This window comes from Glycine max, chromosome 19 (assembly GCF_000004515.6).
Source record: "Glycine max cultivar Williams 82 chromosome 19, Glycine_max_v4.0, whole genome shotgun sequence".
NCBI lineage: Eukaryota > Viridiplantae > Streptophyta > Magnoliopsida > Fabales > Fabaceae > Glycine > Glycine max.
The window spans coordinates 6,293,202-6,315,889 of record NC_038255.2 but is presented as its reverse complement, the minus strand read 5'-3'; the positions used below and the strand labels follow the sequence as shown (position 1 = coordinate 6,315,889).

Sequence of the window (22,688 nt, the reverse complement as noted above, 5' to 3'; positions counted from 1 at the left end):
TTTCTCTCTCATGATGTAAATTAGTTTTCTTTCGGTGTCTACAAAACATTATTCTTAGAAAAATAGAAAGTAAAAACAATGAAACAGACAAGAAAACTGATAATAAAACCACTATATCAGATCTTTTGTCATCATACTGTATGTCACAATTCTCACTCCTTTAGCTTCTCCATGATAATCAGTTTTAAATATCGATGGTATCACATTGTGAGGCAAATTTTTCAACATGGGATTCTTTTTGAAACATATTCTTGAAATGGGTCTCTTTTGGAAGTATTTTCTGTATGGTGCTGTTTCTGACGTAAAAAACATGCAAATCGCAGAAGTTATTGGCGACTTCGGGCTGGCTGTGACACGTGGCACTGGTCTCGCCAGTGCCACTGGCGATTTCAGGATGCATGGAACTCGCAAGTTTGACTGGCAAGTTGTCCTAGGGGAGCCAGGCTAGGTTGCAGCGTTGTAGAAGAAGAATTGCAGTTTGCAGGTACCCGCTAGTTTGACTGGCGATTTTGGTTCAGGGGAAATCGCCAAGAAGTCCAGCAGCGATTTGAGCTGCATAAATCCCCCTCCCCCGTAAACGAAAACCCACTTAAAAACGCAAGAAAGAAAGAGTTGTTGGTGTTGGAGTGAAGCTTTGCAACAAGGAGAACGTGTTCTTCCATTTTTAGTTTTCAAAGTTGGTAAGTTTGTTTCATTTTCTTATTTTATTTGTTTAATTGTTTGTATTCTGATAATTAAATTAGTTATTTTAGATATTATAAAATTTGTATAGAGTTTTAGGTATAGTAAATTAGTAGTGCATTAGTTTTCTATCTTACCTTAGTTTTAGTTTTAAATGGTAAATTAGGTTTACTTTGATAATTTAAGTTTTGTCAATAGGTTAATTTTTAGTTATAGTTTTAAATGATATTAGTTTTGTTTTAGTTTGAAATAATATTAGTTTTAGTTTTATTTTTAAATGATATTAGTTTTGTACGTTAGGTTTAGTTTTAGTTAAATATATTTAAATTTTCTATGCTAGTTTAGTTATATGATACCTTGTATTAATTTTGTATATATATGTTATTAATTATTTGTGGCAAATATATATATTATGTTATTTATTTAAATTTGTGTTTTCATGTAATTGAATTTATTTATGGAATATATTTAAATAATGTTTTATATATTTAAATTATTTTTTATATTTAAATTATGTTATATATTTAAATTTTGTGGTTGGTGGGTATCGAAAATAGTTTTAGTTTATAGGTAGTGTAAGTTATTATTTAAAAATATTTAAATAATAACTGTGGTATTTAAATTTTATATAATGTTATGGGTATCTAAAATATTTTGTCAGAAATATATATATTATGTTATTTAATTAAATTTATGTTTGCGTCTAATTTAATTTATTTATAAAATATATTTAAATTTTGTTATTTGTATAATATATTTTGTTATTTAAATATATATATATATATATATATATATATATATATATATATATATATATATATATATATTGTTATTTACTCAAATTTTAATTATGTGGTATATATATTTAATTAATTTTTTGTAAATGTAGTTAATTTTTTTTCTTTACAAGTAATGTCTAAATTATTTCGTGAATTTATTGTATTATATTTTATTTTGCAGTATCAATGGCATCTCCATCGTCATGTTCATCAAATATTAAAATTAAGTCTGGCCCGATCGACAGTGACGTATTATGGATGCAAACTAAGCATGTTTCAGAACATGTTTGGAATGGGGAAGAAGACCGAAAATTACACATCAGATTAGCTGTCCCCACGTATTAAGGGGAAGAAGAAATACCAGAGGAAATTATTCCTCTACTTCGGCAATGTGGTTTTTATTGGATAATGAAGATGGACTACCTAAAAATTAATGTGTCATTAATTGCTGCCTTGATTAAAAGATGGAGGCCTGAAACACATACTTTTCACATGAGATGCGTAGAGTGTACGATTACTCTTCAAGATGTCTCTGTCTTATTAGGTTTGCGTGTTGATGGGGCACTATTAATTGGTCAAACTAATCTTAATTGGACTGAATTATGTGAAGAATTATTGGGAGTCAGATCACATGAAGGTGAACTTCAATGCAGTGTAGTTAAATTAAGTTGGCTGGCTCACCATTTTTCACAAATAAATAACCATGACGGTAACGTAGAACAACTACAAAGGTTTACCCGTGCATGGATTCTTAGATTCATAGGAGGAGTCCTATTTGTTGACAAAAGCAGCAGCAAAGTTTTCCTAAGGTACCTGTAATTTTTACGTGACTTTGAACAGTGCAGCATGTATGCATGGAGACCTGCCGTGCTTGCTTTTTTTATATAGAAAGATGTGCAGCGCCACCGATTACAAAATTAAATCAATCAGAGGTATGTGCATCTTAATCCAAATGTGGGCATGGGAACGATGCACAACTTTGGCACCAAAGAGGACTCCTCCCGTAATGGAAAATAAGCCACTCGGACATATGTGAGTAGTTTAAAAAATAACATTTCATTTGAAAATAATTAATAATGTAACGCGTCGCCACTGATGATTTCATATTTTTTTGTAGGTGGTTGCGACGTGGAAATCAACATATTGGCAATGATGATCTGATAGTTTTTCGTCGCAAATTGGATATTATGAAACGACATGAGGTAAGAAGATAGTAATGTATTCGTTAAATAATAACGAAAATGTCATGTTTAAGTGAAAATTAACAATTGTGTTATTGTATACAGTTTCTATGGGAGCCTTACACAGCAACTGTTATGTCAGCGTTGCCTCCAATTTGTTTGGTTGGTAGTGTAGCATGGTACGCGGTGGTGCCACTCATTTGTTTCCATGTTGTTGAGTGGCACCAACCTGATAAAGTGTTGCGACAATTTGGAATGCAACAACCTATTCCTGAGTGTCTTTCGCAACCACTCAATATCCATGGCCTAACGCTGAAAGGCAAACAAGCTGAAAATTGATTCCAGTTGTTGGCTCTAATGATCAGTCTATGGAACAATCGAGCTGAGTTTAGGGTCGACGTTTATCCTCGACAAGAGGGCCTATTGAGTTTTAACTAACGATTTCATTGAACCCCACAAAGTAAATACATTGAAGAGAACTTAAACCAATACAAGTCACTCGTGTAACATACATTAATCAATTAAATGAACAACTCTCACGCTCAGACTGCATTGGACAGCGACACCTGTTATGCCCTTATGCTCCACATCTACTACATTTTTGTCGGTGTTTAGATGATTCGACCCAATCCATCTCATTCCTTATCCTTGTTGATTTTGGCCGACCTTTCGCACGAATTGTAGTTGGGCCAGGGATAAGTGTCCATGCGTCATTAGAAGAAGGAATAGCCGCTTCATTTCCAAGAGGCCACCATTGTGCGAAGTAAGCTTTTAAAATGTGCTCATTTGTGTAAACAACATCTATATTTTGGTAATAGTTCATGCTCACGTAACCACAAGCTGCAATAATGTGTTAACATGGATAGTGAAGCGCAAAATACCTTCTGCATTGACAATAATGACCATTCAAGTTAACTGCCCACTTTTGTCCGCCACGTTGTGTAATAGGATTGAAGGTCTCCTTTACTGCAAACCTTGTGGAGTGGATATCATACACGCGAACGATGTGCGAACAAGCTTCTTCATGATTTTTTCTAAGTTCTTTAACAAGCTTAGAACAATATAATTGTCCTTCATTTAAATGTCTTTGGGCTTGGCGGCCACGATCAACAAAGTACTTTCGACACCTACTATATGTTGATTTGACCAACGCTGTTATCGGTATGTTGCGGCAATCCTTCAATTCCTTATTTATACATTCTGAGAGGTTCGTTGTCATGTGGCCATATCGACGTTCTTCTCTATCATAAGCCATGGTCCACTTTTCCTTTAAAATGCGATCAATCCATGTTGCTATGGCTGGACTCAGTTGATGGAATTTTTCTAAATTTTGATCAAAAATATGCTTGCAAGGAGTGTAGCCTGCATGAAATTAGTTAACTACAATAATTTGAAGTATACATGAAAGTTAAATTAAGGTGACCACGATAAATGAAATCTTACCCAATTTCTTCAACATTTCTTTTTGTTTGGCATTATTGAATTTGCGATTGAAATTACTTGCTATGTGTCGGACGCAGTAAACATGATAACCGTGGGGAGGTTGCCAACCAAGTACTTCGTTAGCCACAACAAACTTTATACTCGAGTGACGATCAGATATGAGACAAATACCATTTTTATCTGTGACGTGTTCACGCAAGTGTGCCAAAAATCATGACCACGCTGTTAACGTCTTACCTTCGACCACAGCGAATGCTAGAGAAAGGACACCACCATTTCCATCTTGTGATGTGGCCATTAAGAGGGTCCCCCAGTATTTTCCGTACAAATGTGTGTCGTCAACTTGTATGATTGGCTTACAAAACTTGAAAGCCTCCTTACATTGACCTAAAGTCCAAAACACTCTATGAAACTGACGGTGTTCGCGACTAACCGTGTTCCCAACAATAAAATCGTCATGTAGTATTTGAAAATATGATATAGGAAATGATTTTGCATGTGTTAGCCACGACGAAAGTTTCGCATATGACTTTTCCCAATCGCCATATTCAAGTGCAATGGCTTTTTGCTTCGCCAACCAAGCTTTTTTGTACGACACCTTGTAGGCAAATTCACTGTTAATCCTCTCTTGAATCAAAGAAACTTTTATTGATGGATCTTCTCTGATCATGCCTGTTAATAGAATAACAAAATTAAAATGAGAATTAACGCAAAAGTAGCATAATATGAACATCAAATACGTACCTACTACACAAGTGGCAATTAAATCATAATCAAGCTTCTTGTGATCTTGTGTCATGGTCATATTGAGACATGTGTGTGGTCCACCCCATTGTGTGACTTTCCATGAATCAGTTTTTTTAGATAAAATTGCCCTCATATAGAACGGGCAAGGACACTCTGCGCTTTTATTCAAGCAACAAACAACATACTTGTTCGATTTTCTTTCAACAACTTTGAAAGTTTGATGCACCTTCATAACATATTGTTTCAGTGCATTTTTTACCGTATCTTTAGTATCAAAATCCATGCCAACATATAATTCTTGTCCAACATTAAAAGTCGATGGCATCTCCAAACCGCAAATGTCTTCCTCATCAGGATGACTCCAGTTGATATTGTTATAATGCAAAATATCATTCCAAAATGGATTTTCAATTCCTTGTACACCTAATAGTTAAAAAAAATTCAAATCATACTTATTTAACATTAAATACAATTCACGTCAAATGATAAATGTATTCACCTATTTTTTTAATTAATAAATTATACCTTCTTCTGAGTGAACAATTCTTACTGGTTGAATCATGTCGGCAACTTCATCGTCTGTATCAGATATATCGTCAACACCATCATCTTCGTCTAAAGACTCTTCAACGTATGAGTTAGACACAAGATAATCATCATCATCATCATCACCATGTAAGTTGCTTACATTTGTTGGCGGTTGTGTCTCATTATTAGATAAATTATTTCCGCATGATGTAAGAGAATTTGCAGAATGAAACATAGAACCACCAACCACATCCTTTTCTATGTACAATTCCAAAACTGACATTTGATTTTGTTGTTGAAAACTTTCAAGCATGGTTTCAACATCTTCGTCATCACAAATTTGCAAAGCAACATATTTTCTAGAAACTAAAAATCTACAACTGATAGCAGAAATAATTTCATTATTTTGTAACTTTACCTTATCTCCAATTTTTTTTTTCAAAGCATTGAAACTAATTCCACATTTAATCTGAATCGCTTTTTTAGTGCCTTCTAATATTACACCATCATTCTCTTCATATACCCTTCCATTGAAATACAACACTGATATAACTGAATTCATCATGTACCTACAAAAACACTATTGTAAATAATTAATCATAATAATAATAAATTCAAAATAAATAAATCTAATCACAAAAAACCTCTTTACTGAAAAACTTCACATTAAAACTTTATTTTAAATAAAAATTATTAACTTCAATTAAATATGACGAAAAAGACTTAAAACAGTTGAACGATTTGAACGTACTAATTTTAAAAGCAAAATAATCCATCAACGAAGCAAAAGGTAGTAATTAATCTTAACAATAATAACTTTAAAAAAACAACAACAACAAGCTAATCTAATTAAAATAAATAATACACACTTCATATTGGAAATTTTCTCCACACTCAAAATACTTACTTCAAATAAATATGATGCCAAATAAATTTTTGATTTTAAACAAGGTTGAAGTTCAACGCTCATACATTTTTAACACACACAAACAAACCATCAACACCCCAACCTAATCTAATTCAAAAAATACTACAACTTCATATTTAAAAAATTTACCATACTCAAAATAATTATTTCAAATAAATATTATGCCACAAAAATTTTGGATTTTAAACACACTTCAAAGAAGGCTCATAAATTTTTAAGACAGTAACACAACTTCAACACCAACACCAACCTAATATAATTATAAATGACTATAAACTTCATATTCAAAACAATTTTTTGACTCTACATATTTTCTTCAAATAAATATGATGAGATAATTTTTTTAAAAAACAGACTTTTACTTCAACCCTCACAAATTTAATTTTAAAAAAATACAACTTAATTAAAAAAAATTATAATAAACATTTCACATTCAAACGTGTTCTTCCGGCATCAAAAAAATTATTTCATAAAAACTACTTTCATGCCACACACATTTCATTAAGAACTTCATACCTTAAAGTTGACTTCAACAACAAAAGGTTCAACAATGACAAAAAAAATTGGATAGCAAGCAATTCAAAAAACTGAGTAATTTTTAAAAAATGCACAAAAAATGTCAAAGGAGCATCCCTATATAAAGCAGATGAACTCGCCATTGGTAATGGCTACTCCAAGGACAACTCGCCAGTGCTGCTGGCAACTCCAACTACAGCACAATTTGCCAATACCCCTGGCAGTTCCAACCTGATAAAGCTGACTTCTCCTACAACGCGTCCTGCAACCCTAGACTGTGTAGAACACCTCCCCTAGGGCAACTCGCCAGTCAAACTGGTGAGTCCCATGCATCCTGAAATCGCTAGTGGCACTGGCAAGACCAGTGCCATGTGTCACAGCCAGCCCGAAGTCGCCAATGGCTTCTGCGATTTGCATGCTTTTTACGTCAAAAACAACATCATGCAAGAAATACTTCCAAAAAAGACCCATTTTGGGAATATGTTTCAAAAAGGACCCCATGTTAAAAAATTTGCCCACATTGTGATTTCACCCTGTTTATTGATATCGTGATAAATTAGAGACACATACGATAAATGCATTCTCAATTGCGGTCATAGACAGTTAAGCAATCCTAACGTTGTGGCCAAAATCATGGTCGCGGACCATTTTTTAAAACCTTTGATCATCACTATTATAACATCAGTACCTTGCTTCACCTTCACCAAAGCCAAAGGAAGAACAACACAACAACAAAGTAACGTAAAGAGAGAGAAAGAGAGAGAGATGGCGATGAGCAATATTCCAGTGGTGAATTTCCCGAAGCTTTCAACATATGAGGAATGCAAGAAGCTAAGAAAAGCATGTGAGAAACCAGGGTGATTGAAGATTTCTGCTCCCAATTGAATGTACCACCCAATCACAGGTTCCTTTATTTTTACTCTTTCACTAAGACCTTATTTCTAGAGATTTGACTCCTTCAGATTATTTTATAAGCAAAATGAGTTTATCTAATTTATTCCAAGTAAAAATGAAGTTAACCAATTCCATCACACTTGATAGGTACATTTTCTTAGGTACTTTAGCACATCCCCACCCAAAAACATAACAAGAAATACCTAAATATCTAAATCACTAGTCTCTTGATTCTGTTTCTAGTACAGGTGCACCATGACACGCGAAAAGAAATAACAAGAAAAGGATATTGAGATTTGAAGGTTGTTTAATTTGTATCACTTCCTATATAGACTCATTTAAAAAAGTATACACTTAATGTAAATATAGTATCATTAAATTTATTAAATTAAATAAATTTTATTATATTTAATAAATATAATAGTTAATATATACTTTATAAGAAAAATCTCAGTTTATTTATATATTTATATAAATACTACTCTAATAACATTAGTTGAATATTGTCTTGTGTGTGTGTTTGAAAAATTAGTGAAGTAAAATTATATTTTAATTCATATAAGAATATTTTTATTTAATATAAGGTATTTTTATTTAATGAAACAAATTACAATTAACAATTGTCGCACTTGAAAGCATGCTCAAAAGACCATTAAAACAAACACAACTTCTCATCAGACAAACAAGATAATAGAAGTAAGTCACAATACAACAACAAATTAATATGAAAATGAAATTTAATTCACCTTTGTCAGAAAATGTTCTATGCGCAGAACGTAATCAATTGGTGTTAATTGTCAAGCTTTCAATGGACTATCTCACCTACAATGCAGTCAATAGCTGCTCCATGATTAAATCACTATGAAAATTTTGCAGGTGAAAACTGAACTGAGAAAAATCAATTATTAAAAAGACAATTACCTTTGTAACATTAGCAGCTCGCACCTCAACATATCGGCTCCCTTGAACAACTTCCACATATGCATTAGAAATTGGACCTGTCCAGAGATGCTGCAGCATGTCCCTTGCTTGCAGTCTTCCAAACTCAACATCTATATCATGGTGACAGGATCAGTAACTGGAAAGACAGCAGGCAAAACAAAAACTAGTCTCCCTAAACCTAGAGACAAATAGAGAAACAAAAAATAGTCTCCCAAAAAATAGTCTTCACGATATAGAATTGAATACATTTGAACATCACCAAAAGACACAAAGTAAAGAGCCGTTCATTTCTTCAAGAATAAGAACAATATCTAATCATTGTGAAAAAATCAACATGAAACGAGTAAGGGTATGTTTGGATAAACTTCTCTCAAGTTAAAATCAACTTAGGAATTCAGCTTTTTATAAAAACTCATCTAAACTTTTCAAAAATTCATTTTGCCTTCTTGTTTTCTTCTCTAAGTGCTTATAGAGAAGTTTATCCAAACAAAGCCTAATTATCATTAGACCATGAATATACCATTGAACATCATAAAAAGACACAAAGTGAGGAGCCATTCATTTCTTCAAGAATTAGAACATAACTTAACTACTAAGAAAAATCTAAAACAGATAGTAACATATGAAAATACAACCAGCTAGCTTTACATGGATAACAATGTCAATGTGTATCATAAGCAACGAGATTCAGCAAGAGTCAAGAGAATCAACTAAGGGATTAAACATTGAAAGCATCTTGAAATTACATATAATTTACTTGAACCTCAAAAATAAAAAAATAAAAAAATTAGCAAAAACATGCCAGGCTTTTTCAGTAACATTAGATCAAGGGTGACAAACAAAAAGAACCTTTTGTAGCTAAAGCTCACTCACCTTTAGGTCCCCACGACGGTTGCGGCGGAGGCGATGGAGCATATTACTCTTCATCACGTCTTCTCTTGTTCTTCTGGCAACATATGCAGAGAATGCTCAACTCAAGAAGAACCGCCACAACCCCAACGACAGTTCTTCTTGCTAACATAGGCATGGTAACAAATCATTTACCTCTCTTCTATATGTATATAATCTTTCTATGAATGACCTATAAACACCACCATTGTCGCCTTGGATCCATGCCTGCTTCAAAATAATCAGTTAGATTTTGAAAATCAAAATGTCCTAGATTGTTGTCATGTTGTGACAAATTGGTGCATGCAGCTGTGAGTGTGGATGTATTAGAAATCACACACAAATGAATTAACATGAAAAAAGTGTTTTATTACCTTTATTTTGCCTATAAAATTTATGTCTTATGCAAGTTCAACAGGCTCATTCTGAGGTGCTTGCCCATTCTCCAATGGAAGAATGATTTTATATTTCTTTGGCATGAAGGCATTGAATCCCATAAGTAAATCATCATGTCCTTTAAATAGTTGCTTCACTCTTTTTGCGACACTCACTGTATCAATCCTACAAATGTGCAAAGAGAAGAGACATAAAATAAATTTCTGCTAACTAAATCAGGATTCCTTTTCCAATAAAATACAACAATAAATTAGACACAAATGCTTTTTTATCAACACAGTAACAAATATCTCCTTTAACACTATCTTTGCAATGATACTAATTATAAACTTTCACACTAATTAATATGCTATATATTTATCACACTAACATATAGGTGCTGGGGAAAGATTTTAACATTAGCCAACTATATTTTCACCTTAACATTTTAAGATAGTGTATATACATAGTTAACAATGTTTAGTGGCAGTAATGGCTAAACCAGTATTGTTTTCCATGGCAAAATTCCTCCTCCACATCACCCTTGCTGTGAATCCACCACAACAGATTAGTCATTGAGTTGCCATCATCAAAAACTTTCAGGCCTCTTACCTTTTGAAGTGCACTTTCTTTATCATAAGTTCCTTCCATGGCATAGATAAACCCTTTTCACCCTTCTTCAACACCTTTCCTGTTCAAATTGGGCAATGTCCACTCTACAAGCTCCTTAACATAACCAACATCTGTTAACAAGGCCTCAGTAATAGAAGACAATGGTAAAACATAAATACCAATCCTGCACTCTCTCCACTGAACAGGAGCAAACCACAGTCCACTACCTCTCTTGTTAGACCAAAGAACACTCACCAACTTGTTATTTTTGGTAAAATCTTCCTGATAGAATTTATGTTCCTTTCCCACATGCCACCACATTTGAGCTGCATGAATTTCCAATGCTGCAAGTGTTGATCTGGTGGCAATAAGTTGAGTGTCACGGTATGCCAGACCCATCAATGTTGCAAAATAATATGCATTGTTTGAACGTGAGCATCAGTAGCTTTGATTTTTTTTTTTTGTCTCACGTTTAATTTATTTACCAAGTTTTAAGGAGTTTTGTTGTTAGGTTGTTTGACTGTTATGTACCAGTCATTTAGTGGCTTAAGCATAGTTGCTGAAGTTTAGCTAGTTAGTTGCTATTTTCTCTGCCTTTCAGTTTTAACTCGATCCATTTAAGCAATATCTGATGCAATCAATAAATGTGCATTTTTTCGTTTAAGAATATTTGGTTCTCCTCTTCTTTAATATATCTCCAACAAACTGGTATCAGGAGCTATTTTCTCAAGGGATTTGTGAGTAATCCAACAACAAATCTTACCTTGATTCAATCCATAACATGGATTCTAAAACACCCTTTACAGCATTAGTGCCACCAGTGTTTAAGTGTAAAAATTATAAATTATGGGCAACTAGGATGAAAGCCCACCTCGAAGCAAATGATATCTGGGAAGTTGTTGAGGAAGACTATGAAGTTCCTTCCTTAACAGATAACCCAACCATGGCTCAGTTGAAGAGTCATACTTTAAAGAAATCAAGGAAGTCGAAGGCAAAAGCTACATTATTTGTCGCTATTTCAGAAGAGATTTTTACTAGAATCATGCACCAAAACTCAACATTTGAAGTTTGGAATTTCCTTATAACTGAATATGAAGGAGATGACAAAGTTAAAGGTATGCAAGTGCTCAATCTAATTCGTGTGTTCGACATGCATCGAATGAAGGAGTCAGAGACAATCAATAAGTACATAGATAAGCTTCTTAGCATTGCTAACCAAATAAGGTTGCTTGGTTTTGAATTTTCTGATTCTAGAATTGTTCAGAAAATACTTGTAACCCTTCCTAAAAGATTTGATGCTATTGTATCTGCCATGGAGAATAGCAAAGATCTATCAAAAATCACCTTGGTCGAACTAAACAATGCTTTACAGGCTTAAGAACAAAGGAGATTGATAAGAAGTGAAGATTATGTGGAAGGAGCATTGAAGGCTAAGTTACAAATCAATCAAGGAGAGAAAGACAAAAGGATGAGTTTTAAGAACAATTTCAACCCAAGTGTTATAGCTAGCGAAAAAAAGAAGGACTTTCCTCCTTGCAAACATTGTAACAAGAAGGGTCATCCTCCTTTAAAATGTTGGAGAAGACATGATGTAAAGTGTGGGAAGTGCAATAAACTTGGTCACCATGAAAGAATATGCAAAAGAAATTCTCAACGGAAGCACGATGCCCAAGTAGTAAGCGAACAAGAGGAAGAGTAGTAATTGTTCATAGCATCTTGCTTTACAAGCAGCAGTTGAAGCTCTAGTGACTATTGGCTTGTAGACAGTGGTTGTACTAATCACATGACCAATAATGAAGAAATTTTTAGAGATTTGGACAAGTCACAAGTATCCAGAGTCATAATTGGCAATTGCGATTACATTACTGTCAAGGGGAAGGGAACTGTTTTTATAGAGAGTAGCACAGGTACAAAACAAATTTCTGATGTTTTGTATGTACCTGACATTGATAAGAATTTACTGAGTGTTGGGCAGCTACTTGAGAAGAGATTCAAAGTCTTCTTTGAGAACAAGTAATGCACGATCAAGGATCCATATGACAATAAGGTCATAAGAATTAAAATGAGAGGCAAGAGTTTCTCACTTGACCCAATGGAGGAGGAGCAAGCAGCTAATACTACTGCTATGACCAACACAGAGACTTGGCATAAGAGGCTAGGTCATTTTCATCACACAAAAATTTTGAATATGCAAAAGAAAGAGTTAGTTCATGACTTGCCCCATATTGAGTCCAATCTACCAAGCTGCAAGGCATGTCATTTTGGCAAACAAGCAAAGCTTTCTTTCCAAAAAGGATCTTGGAGAGCTAACATGAAGCTGCAACTCATTCATACAGATGTTGTCGGACCTCATAAAACTCCTTCACTTAATAGGAGTAAATATTACATTGTTTTTATTGATGATTATACAAGGATGTGTTGTATCTATTTTCTCGGGTTCAAGTCAAAGGTTGCAGGTGTGTTCTTATAATTTAAGAACTGGATTGAGAACCAAAGTGGCTTTAGAATTCAAGTTTTGAGGTCAGATAACGGCAAGGAATACACCTCAAATTAATTTGATAAATTATGTAAGTAGGCCGGAATTGAGCATCAACTTATAGCCCTATACACTCCACAACAAAATGGGGTTAGTGAGTGGAAAAATAGAACCATCATGGAGATGGATAAATGTTTGCTTCATGAGAAGGAACATCCCAAAGAATATTGGGCGGAGGCAGCAAATACTACTATATTTTTGTTGAACAGACTTCCCACAAAAGCAATTGATGGGAAGACTCCTTTTGAGGCCTAGTATGGCTTTAAGCCACAATTAAAAAATCTGAAAGTTTTCAGTTGTTTGTGTTTTACTAATGTACCACAGGTTAAGCGAGAAAAGTTGCACAAAAGAGCGGAGCTCGACATATTTATCGGGTATAGCCTAACATCTAAAGCTTATAGAATTTTTCAACCTGACACAAGAAAAATTCTAATAAGTAGGGATGTAAGCTTCATGGAGAATGAGAAGTGGAGCTGGAATGATGAAAAAAATCAGCAAACTGATGATTTGAATCAAGAAAAGTTAGTTGATCATCCTCCTTTATGCGGCACTAGATTACTTGCTAACATATATCAAAGGTGTAATGTTGTTGTGCTTGAACCAGCAGGATATCAGGAAGCAGAAAAACATCCTAAATGAAGGGATGGTATGCAGAAAGAGCTTGCAATGATCGAAAAAAATCAGACTTGGGAATTAGTTGAAAGACATCAACATCAGAAGGTGATTGGAGTAAAGTGGGTGTTCAGAAAAAAGGAGAATGTAGATGGCTTAATTAACAAATATAAAGCAAGGTTAGTGGTAAAAGGGTATGCTCAAGTTTTTGGAGTAGATTATTTTGATACTTTTGTTCCAGTTGCAAGGATAGATACAATCAGAATGTTACTAGCCATTGCAGCACAAAAGCAATGGAAGATTTATTAGCTTGATGTCAAGTCAGCCTCCTGAAATGGCTTCCTAAAGGAAGAAATTTATGTTGAGCAACCTGAAGGCTTTGCTGCAAAAGGAGATGAAGACAATGTGTATCTATTAAAGAATGCATTGTACGGCTTGATGCAGGCTCCAAGAGCCTGGTATAGCAGAACTGACGAATACCTACTGAAACTAGGCTTTGTTAAAAGCTTTAGTGAGTCTACTTTATATGTTAAAGGTGACAATGATAATATTTTTGTGGTATCCTTATATGTGGATGATCTCTTAATCACTGGCAGCAACATTGAGCTTATTCAACAATTCAAAGAAGACATGATGCGAGTCTTTGAGATGACTGATCTTAGAGAAATGTCTTATTTCCTTGGAATAGAAATCAAGCAGAGACAAAATTAAATATTCATCTATCAACAAAAGTATGCAAAGGAGATTCTAAAAATGTTCTGCATGGATAACTATAAGAGTATGAGCACTCCTACGTGTCAAAAAGAGAAGTTGTGCAAGGATGATGGAAAAGCTAAAGTGGATGAGTCCGAATATAGAAGCTTGGTTGGCTGCTTGATGTATCTAACAGCAATAAGGCCAAATATTATGTATGATGTAAGTGTTCTTTCAAGATTTATGAGTTATGCTAATGAGTATCATCTTAGAGCTGCAAAAAGATTTCTCAGATATGTCAAGTGAACTGTAAGCTTTGGTGTTAAGTTTTGTCTAACACCAAGCTTCGAGTTGCAAGGTTATTCTGATAGTGATTGGGTCGGGTCTTTAGATGACATGAAAAGAACTTTTAGTTTCTATTTCAACTTTGGATCCAAAATATTTACTTGGAGTTCAAAGAAGCAAGAAATTGTGGCTCAATTAACAGTCGAAGCAGAGTTCATCGCTGCAACAGCATTTGTTAATCATGCTTTATGGGTGAGAAAATTTTTAAATGATTTGCACTTAGAGCAAAAAACGATTACCAAAGTCATGGTTGATAATCAAACAGCTATAGCTATCTCAAACGATCCAATTTTTCATGGCAAGACCAAGCATTTCAGCATCAAACTACTCTTCATTAGAGATATTCAGAAAGATGGTGCAGTTAGACTGAAGTATTACAACACTGAAGATCAACTGGCAAACATATTTAGAAAGCCTCTTGCAAAAAGCAGGTTTAAAGATTTAAGAGAAAGACTTGGAATTCGCACCTACTGATGCAAGGAGGAGTGTTTGAACATGTGCATCAGTAGCTTTGATTTTTTTTTGTCTCACGTTTAATTTATTTACCAAGTTTGAAGGATTTTGTTGTTAGGTTGTTTGACTGTTATGTACCAATCATTTAGTGGCTTAAGCTTAGTTGTTGAAGTTTAGTTAATTAGTTGTTATTTTCTCTGTCTTTCAGTTTTAACTAAATCTAGTTAAGCAATATCTGATGCAATCAATAAATGTGCATTTTGTTGTTTAAGAATATTCAGATCTCCTCTTCTTTAGTACTCTTCTGATTTCTTCCATCTGCAAATTCACTAGTACTCTTCTAATATATCTCCAACATGCATTCACAGCTTCACTAGTACTCTTCTGATTTCTTCCATCTGCAATGCAAATTCAGTTAACCCTCTGGCCCACAAGTGCAATTTATAGAGATAAAAACACCTCAATCGCGTGTAGTTAGAGTTCGATCTTCTTTTGAAGTTCATGAGATCTGCTACAAGTGAATAAAATAGGCTTGAGGCTTGTACTTCCTTCCCCAATCTTTGCAAGCATGGCAATTCCATAAAGGAAGTACCCCAAATTGTAATGATTATTATAAACACCAAACCCAAAGGATGTTGTTGTTATTCCCAAAGGATTCAAACCATCCACATCTTCAGAAAGCGTTGAAAAAATATCCTCTTGGAATTCCTCTCTGATACCTCCTGTGGAATGCCAAGTAACCGAAACCGGATTGGTTTTCAACAGCCACGAGTCTCCAACAAGACCATCAATGCTTCTATATTTTAAATCATGCAACACAGTCACACCACAATCACTATCATTCAAAAGCTGAAGGTGAAGAAGGTGGGCTAGCATTAGCAACTCCCCCCACCCTTTCTTTTCCCATTTATACTCCACACATAATGGCTTTGTGAATGCTGCATCTCTAGACACAAGATAACAAGAGCAGAACCTATTGAGAATTACCTCATACTTGGGGTCAGAATCAGGCAACACCGTTATCCTAATTATTCCAGAAAATTCAGTAGAAGCAATCTCAAAAAGGCTATGGTTTAAACTAATAGGGGAGGAAGTATGAATGAGCCATGTTTGGCCATTGTTGAGCTGCAAGGTGTGTTTGGTGAGGGAGTTATTGGATGAGAGAGAAAGAATGAAATGCATGGTAGTGATTGATAGCGTGAGATATGTCACTGATGTTGCCACAAAAGGGCTTCCCCTAACAAGAAAGAACCTGAGGTTTGAAGAGGGAATGCCCAAAGTGACACTAAGATCACTTAAGGAAGAGATTACATGCTTTGTCTAACACATTGTTTTTCATAAAATAAATTAAAAGAAATTTTATTTAAAAATAAATAGATTTTTAAAAAAATAATGACATTTTTACAATTAAATAAATAAGAAGAAATAGTTTTATTAATTAAAATAATGGTTTTAAGATAAATAAAATAAATATGTATTTTTACAAAATAAAAAACATGTTTTATTTATTTATCTATTTAATAGGGAGTAAAATAAAGCTATCTTTTTATGAAATATATAAAAAAAGAGTAAATAGTAGAGTCGGAACCCTAGCTATAAATAGAGAAATATTAGGTTAGTTTTTACAATTATGATACATTTTTACGCCCTTTTTTAATCCCAAATTCATTGTCATTCTCCTTCTCATAAAATCCTCTTTTTTCTGCATATACTCAAACATGTCTCAATAAGACTACGATTACAGACTTATTAATCGTTGGATCATCTTGAGATTTGAACAGCACCTTCGAAAATCATTTTCAAATATTTTCACCGTTGGGATTTGTGAAAGAATGTTTGTAGAGAAAAAAATTCCCCTTGCACAGAGACAGTGAAATTGAGGCTTCAATCTCTTCTTCTTATTCTCTCTAACGCTTGAAAATCCTAACAAAACAACTAGAGGAAAAACTTGAGAAATCTTAGGGAACCGCTAGAGACGTTGTTATCGCTATCAGACTACACACGTGAGTCCACTTAGAGGTAAATGATAAGTTTATTGCAATTAGGGTTAGAATGAACATGTGTAAGGATCCTTAGATTATCAAATTTGGGTTTATATTGGGATTTTTATTGTATTTTAATTCTGCTTTTATGATTATAATCTCAAAATTGTTATGTTTGATGGTTAATTGATGCCCTAATGCAAATTGGTTGATAAAATTGAGTGTTCTTGGTGTTTTCGTGTTTTTGAACCTATGATTTTGATTTCTTTGATTTTGATATGATTATGTGAAATTTTTTGAGGGGTTTTACTCCCCATGTTGTGAGAAGCATTTTTGTATAATTCATTTGTGTTTTGGACAAGATTTTTTAGATTAGCATGAGAATTAGATTTTTGGAAACGTTATTTGTCATGTTTTTTGTTTCATAAGCCTATTCGTGTTGATGATTATAACATGTATATATGTACATGAATTGTTAAAATAAATTAGGAATTAATAGTTCAAATAATAAAATTAAATTGAAGGAAATTAATATATTATGATTCAACGACAAATACTTTCAATGCATTTTTAGTTTAATTATTTATTAACTCTTTTTAATTGAAAATAATATAGTTCGATTTAATATATAGATGTTTTGTACCATGTCAATATTAATATTGTGTGATGTTTATATGATTCATGAGATGTGATAACATGTTACATTGGGATTATAACATTGTGATTGAGATTAGGTGTATGTGATAAATTGAGTATGTGTTAAATTATAAGATACATATGTATTGAGATTTTGTACACATTGAGTTGTGAGCTATGAACTGTACAATCCTACAACTGTAAGACCCTTTAAGGGCAATGAGTATTGTGATGGGATCCACTATAGGAATTCGACGAGTTGAATCACTTTGAGACGCGACGAGTTAAAATGATTTTGAAAATAATTGAGTAATTGTGTGTATTACATAGTTCAAGCTTCAATGGTACATATATGATTTTAAATGCCTATTTTAATGAGATGAATAGTCATATCAACATAACATATTAATATTATTACTGTGTGATATGTATATGATGCATGAGGCTTGATAATATGATGTCTTGGGATTATGAAAGTATGATGAACTATGTGTAAGTGACAAGTTAAGTATGTGTTAAATCGTGAGATCACACATGTATTGAGATGTTGTGTGCATTGTATTATGAGCTATAAATTATATAATCACACGATTGTAAGACCCTTTAAGAGTGATGAGTATTGTGATGGGATCCACTATGGGAACCCGATGAGTTGAATCACTTTGAGGCGCAACAAGTCAAAATTATTTTGAGAATAATTGAGGAGTTGTGTATTTTGTATAGTTCATAGATAGAGTCTACGTGTTAAAATGTTTTCTGGGTTGGACCTGAATCAAGAGGGAAAGGCCCTGATGAACTCTTCAAAGTCTAGGCCTTGGAGGTAAATATTCAGTTTGAGTGCTTCTTTAAGCATATGTCGATCTCATATGGTTGGAGCATTCTCACAAAACAGCGTGACCCTGACTAATCTCCCTATGATTTTACCTAGTGAGAGTGACTTAACTTACCAATGTGTGCTATTTCTTGTCATGTACTCCTAGGCGTCCGACAAGGTTTTTCACTAACATGGTACCACATTGCATATAGGATTGAGTCTTAGTGTATCTGTTGCATAACGCCTGTGTAATGATCATTATGACTTGTTATGTGATGCTGTGTAATGAATTGTGTAAGTGTGAGATGAGGTATTGTATTTGATATGTCTTGTCTTGAATATGTGATTAATCGTGAAGGTGAGGAATGTGATTTGTGATTAAATTCTAGGACAAGTGATGTTACGTGTTGAGTTTTGAAATTATGCGAACTATGCCAAAGTTGAGCCTTGTTATACCTATATTGTTGTTATAATTATATTATTGTTATATTTATATCATACATGTATGTTTCGTTTATCTCTATTCGTTGAGGAATGTGATGACTCACTCCCCGTGTGTTGTTTGTATTTGGATTTTGTGATGATCTCGAACCTTGTGTTCGTGAAAGCATATGGCTAGATGGATTGCTTTAAGGAATTTCGTGCTAAAGAACGCCAGGACACAATACTCTGATAGGATGTGATATTAGGGCATGAGTTTCTGTTTTGATTGCATGATGTTTCGAACATGTTATTTTACTTTATTTTATTGTGTTGCTTAACTTGAGTTTGTGGAAGCAAAGCTTTCCAAGTTTATTTTGATGATGCCAAAGACTCAAGTCAAGAATCAAGAGTCAAACAAGTTTCAAGAATCAAAGAGTTGTTCAATCAAGAATCAAGATTCAAGTGAAGATTCAAGAGAAGACTCAAGATATGTAAGAACTTCAAGAAAAGCATCAAGATAAGTATAAAAAGATTTTTTTTCAAAAAAAAAGATTGAATAGCACAATTTGTCCAAAAGAATTTTTCAAAGAAAAATCTTTTACCAGAGTTTTTGCTCTCTGGTAATCAATTACCAGAAGGCAGTAATCGATTACCAAAAGCCCAAACAGTTTTATAATTGTTTTACAAAGTAGTAATCGATTACCATGGGCATGTAATCGATTACCAATATTTTTGAACATTGGATTTCAAATTTATGGAGTCACAACTTGTGATAAAACATTTTCAAACTTGTGTAATCGATTACACAACATTTGTAAATGTTGGTTTCAAATCTAAACATGAAGAGTCACATCTGTTGATGTGTAATCGATTACACTATAATGGTAATCAATTACCAGTGACTGTTTTCGAAAAATAAATTGCCAAAAGTCACAATTTTTAAAGTGACTAGTTTTCAAGAAAGTCATAACTTTTAAAGTGACCAGTTTTGAAGAAATTGCCAAGAGTCACAACTTTTAACTTGGTTTTTCAAGAGCCATCAAATGGCTATAAATATGTGACCATGGCACGAATTTAAAAAAAAAAGATTTCATTCAATTATTCTCAACATCTTTCTAAGAGTTTTTGTTCAATACTTGCTTTGTCAAGAAAAGTTCATTTGGCAAAAACTTGTGCTTATTCTATTTTCTTCTTCTTTCCTTTTCCATCTTGCCAAAAGAATTCAAAGAACTAACCGTCTGAGAATTCTTTTGATTCCCCAAACAAAGAATTCAAAGAACTAACCGTCTGAGAATTCTTTGCCCAAACGCTGAATTCAAAGAACTAACCATCTAAGAATTATGTGTAAGAAGCAGGTAGCTTCTTGGTTGTAATAGTGAACACAAGGGAGGGTACATCCTTTGTGGTTCGCTTCAAGTAGAGGGTACATCTACTTGATTGTTCAAAGAGAACAAGGAAGGGTACATCCTTTGTGGCTCTTTGCTTGTAAAGGATTTTAGAAGGTTGTTGGAAATCTCAAGAACCATGGTTTGCTTGGGGACTGAATGTAGGCACGGGTCGTTGTCGAACCAGTGTAAAACTTGTGTTTGCTTTCCTCTTCCCTACGCTCTTTACTTTTCCGCTGTGCATTTTTTATTTCCACTTTACTTTTGTCTAAGTTATTGTTTCTATTCTTTACTTTCTCATAACTTAGTAGTAAAGCCTAATTGAATCTAATAACATTAAGAAGGATAAATTTTTAATTAGTCAAGACACGTTCATAATTAATTCAACCCTCCCCCCCCTTCTTAATTATTCCGAGGCCACTTGTTCCAATAGAGTTCTTTTGTAAACTTGAATGGCCTTGTTTTATGCAAGAAATGTTTCTGAGAAGTTTTATTTGCAGTGAAATGAATGTGGACCTTTTACCCACATGGATTTACTTACAATTTTATTGAATAAAATTGATTTAACTAGATTTCGTGTTTTATATGTTTTTCCCATTTATATGCATGTTGGGGTACAGAGTGTCACACTTTGCGTGTGCATATGGGGTGGTTTTTCTCTCCAAGGAAGAGATGGTGATGTCAGGGTTGAGAATCTATGTTATGAAGGAAGAGTTAAAGGTAAGAGAAGGGTAAGAGAGAGAAAGGGAGATTTGATGAGGTAAGGGTGAATGTATTCTGGTGTGTCTCCATTTTGGAGAACATAATTTTGGAAAAAAAGAGTTTGTAAGGAGTGGAGAAGATAGAAGGTTTGTAGAAAAGAAAGTACAAGGATCGGGGAGAACTATGGATGAGTTTGAGGGTAGACAAGAGGAGCATTTGGTTGCTTAGGAAGAAGAGGAGGTGATGGAGCTAACGACAATGGTGATGGTGGTGGTGATGGAGACGTAGATGGAGGAAGTGGTGGAGCAAGAGGTGAAGGCGGACGTTGAGGTAGAGGTGGAGATGATGGTCATGGTCGTGGTCGTGGTCGATTTTTGAAGGGTCTTTTAATTTCTCTTTCAATCTTTTTTCCAAGTTTCTTAAACATGGTGAGTTTGGATTTAGATTTGGATGTGGATATACCAAGTTTCTTAAACATGGTGAGTTTGGATTTAGATTTGGATGTGGATATAGTGGATGCTTAGTTGGATGGAAATAGAAAGGTTTGCTTACTGTGCTTTATATAAGAGAGAAAATTGAAGCTGAAAAGAAAAGTAAGGAATTTGGAAATGTCTGGAGAAAGGAATTGTTCAAAGAAAATGAAGGGGTTTTATGAGTGTACATTATGCTATAGAAACAGAAAAATGTCAAAAAGAAGAAACGATGCCATTCCTTGGCTTGGGTGGGGAAAAAGGGGTAAGGATCACTGAAAGATACTTTAAGGTTTCTGTGCTTGAATGTGCAAGGAAAAGATGGCATGACTAGGTTGTTTGGCATTTGATATTTCACCTTGCATCTTTTCTGTACCTTGTTCAAACAATATTTTATTCCCCTTAAAAAGGTCATTTTTATTCAAGTTTATGTACAAGTTATACCTTTAGCATCTTAATGGAGTTGTTTAACTCACTTTTAGTAGATCCTATAATGTCACATAAAATTAAGAACTTCAACAAATTCTCTCTAATGGTGCATGCAATATCTCAGAACTTAAAAATGAGTCCTATATATAATTATTTCACAATTCTTAAGAAATTAATGTTGATACAATTTTGTTTTTGAAACGTGAGTTTGCGAGATTTATTTTCCTATACAATAAAGTTATTCATCTTCTATGTTCCCAAGAGATAAATTGGCTTCACAGTTGGTTTTTCTTCTTCACCCTACAATGTCATTCCTGACTAAGAAGAGTTAAATTAAAAAACAAAGATTTTCATCACTTTACACTAAGATAATTGATAAAGTTTATGTATTACTTTCCAAAATGAAATTACATTGTCACATTAACTCCATTTTTAACACCAAGCAACAGTTTCTTGTGTCAGAAATTCATTTATGCAAATTTGACTCTTGGTGAAGTAGCCTAAGCGATCTCAATAATGTGAATCTACTCCAACCTTGGACTACATGCTAAAGCAGTAATCAGTAGGAAAATGGAAAAGGCTCAGAAAAAGCATAGAGCTTCAAAAGACTTGAGGAGAAAGTAAGTGTAAGTTAATTGCAGAAAGCTGTCAGACGAGGCAGTTAAAAGGCACATGTTGCATCACATGGAGCTGT

The 22,688-nt window shown here is 33.9% G+C and overlaps 1 pseudogene; it reads right to left on the bottom strand.

The window, feature by feature from the left end:
- Positions 1-9,928: 9,928 nt before the first annotated feature.
- Positions 9,929-21,448, bottom strand: LOC100809153 (uncharacterized; annotated as a pseudogene).
- Positions 21,449-22,688: the final 1,240 nt, after the last annotated feature.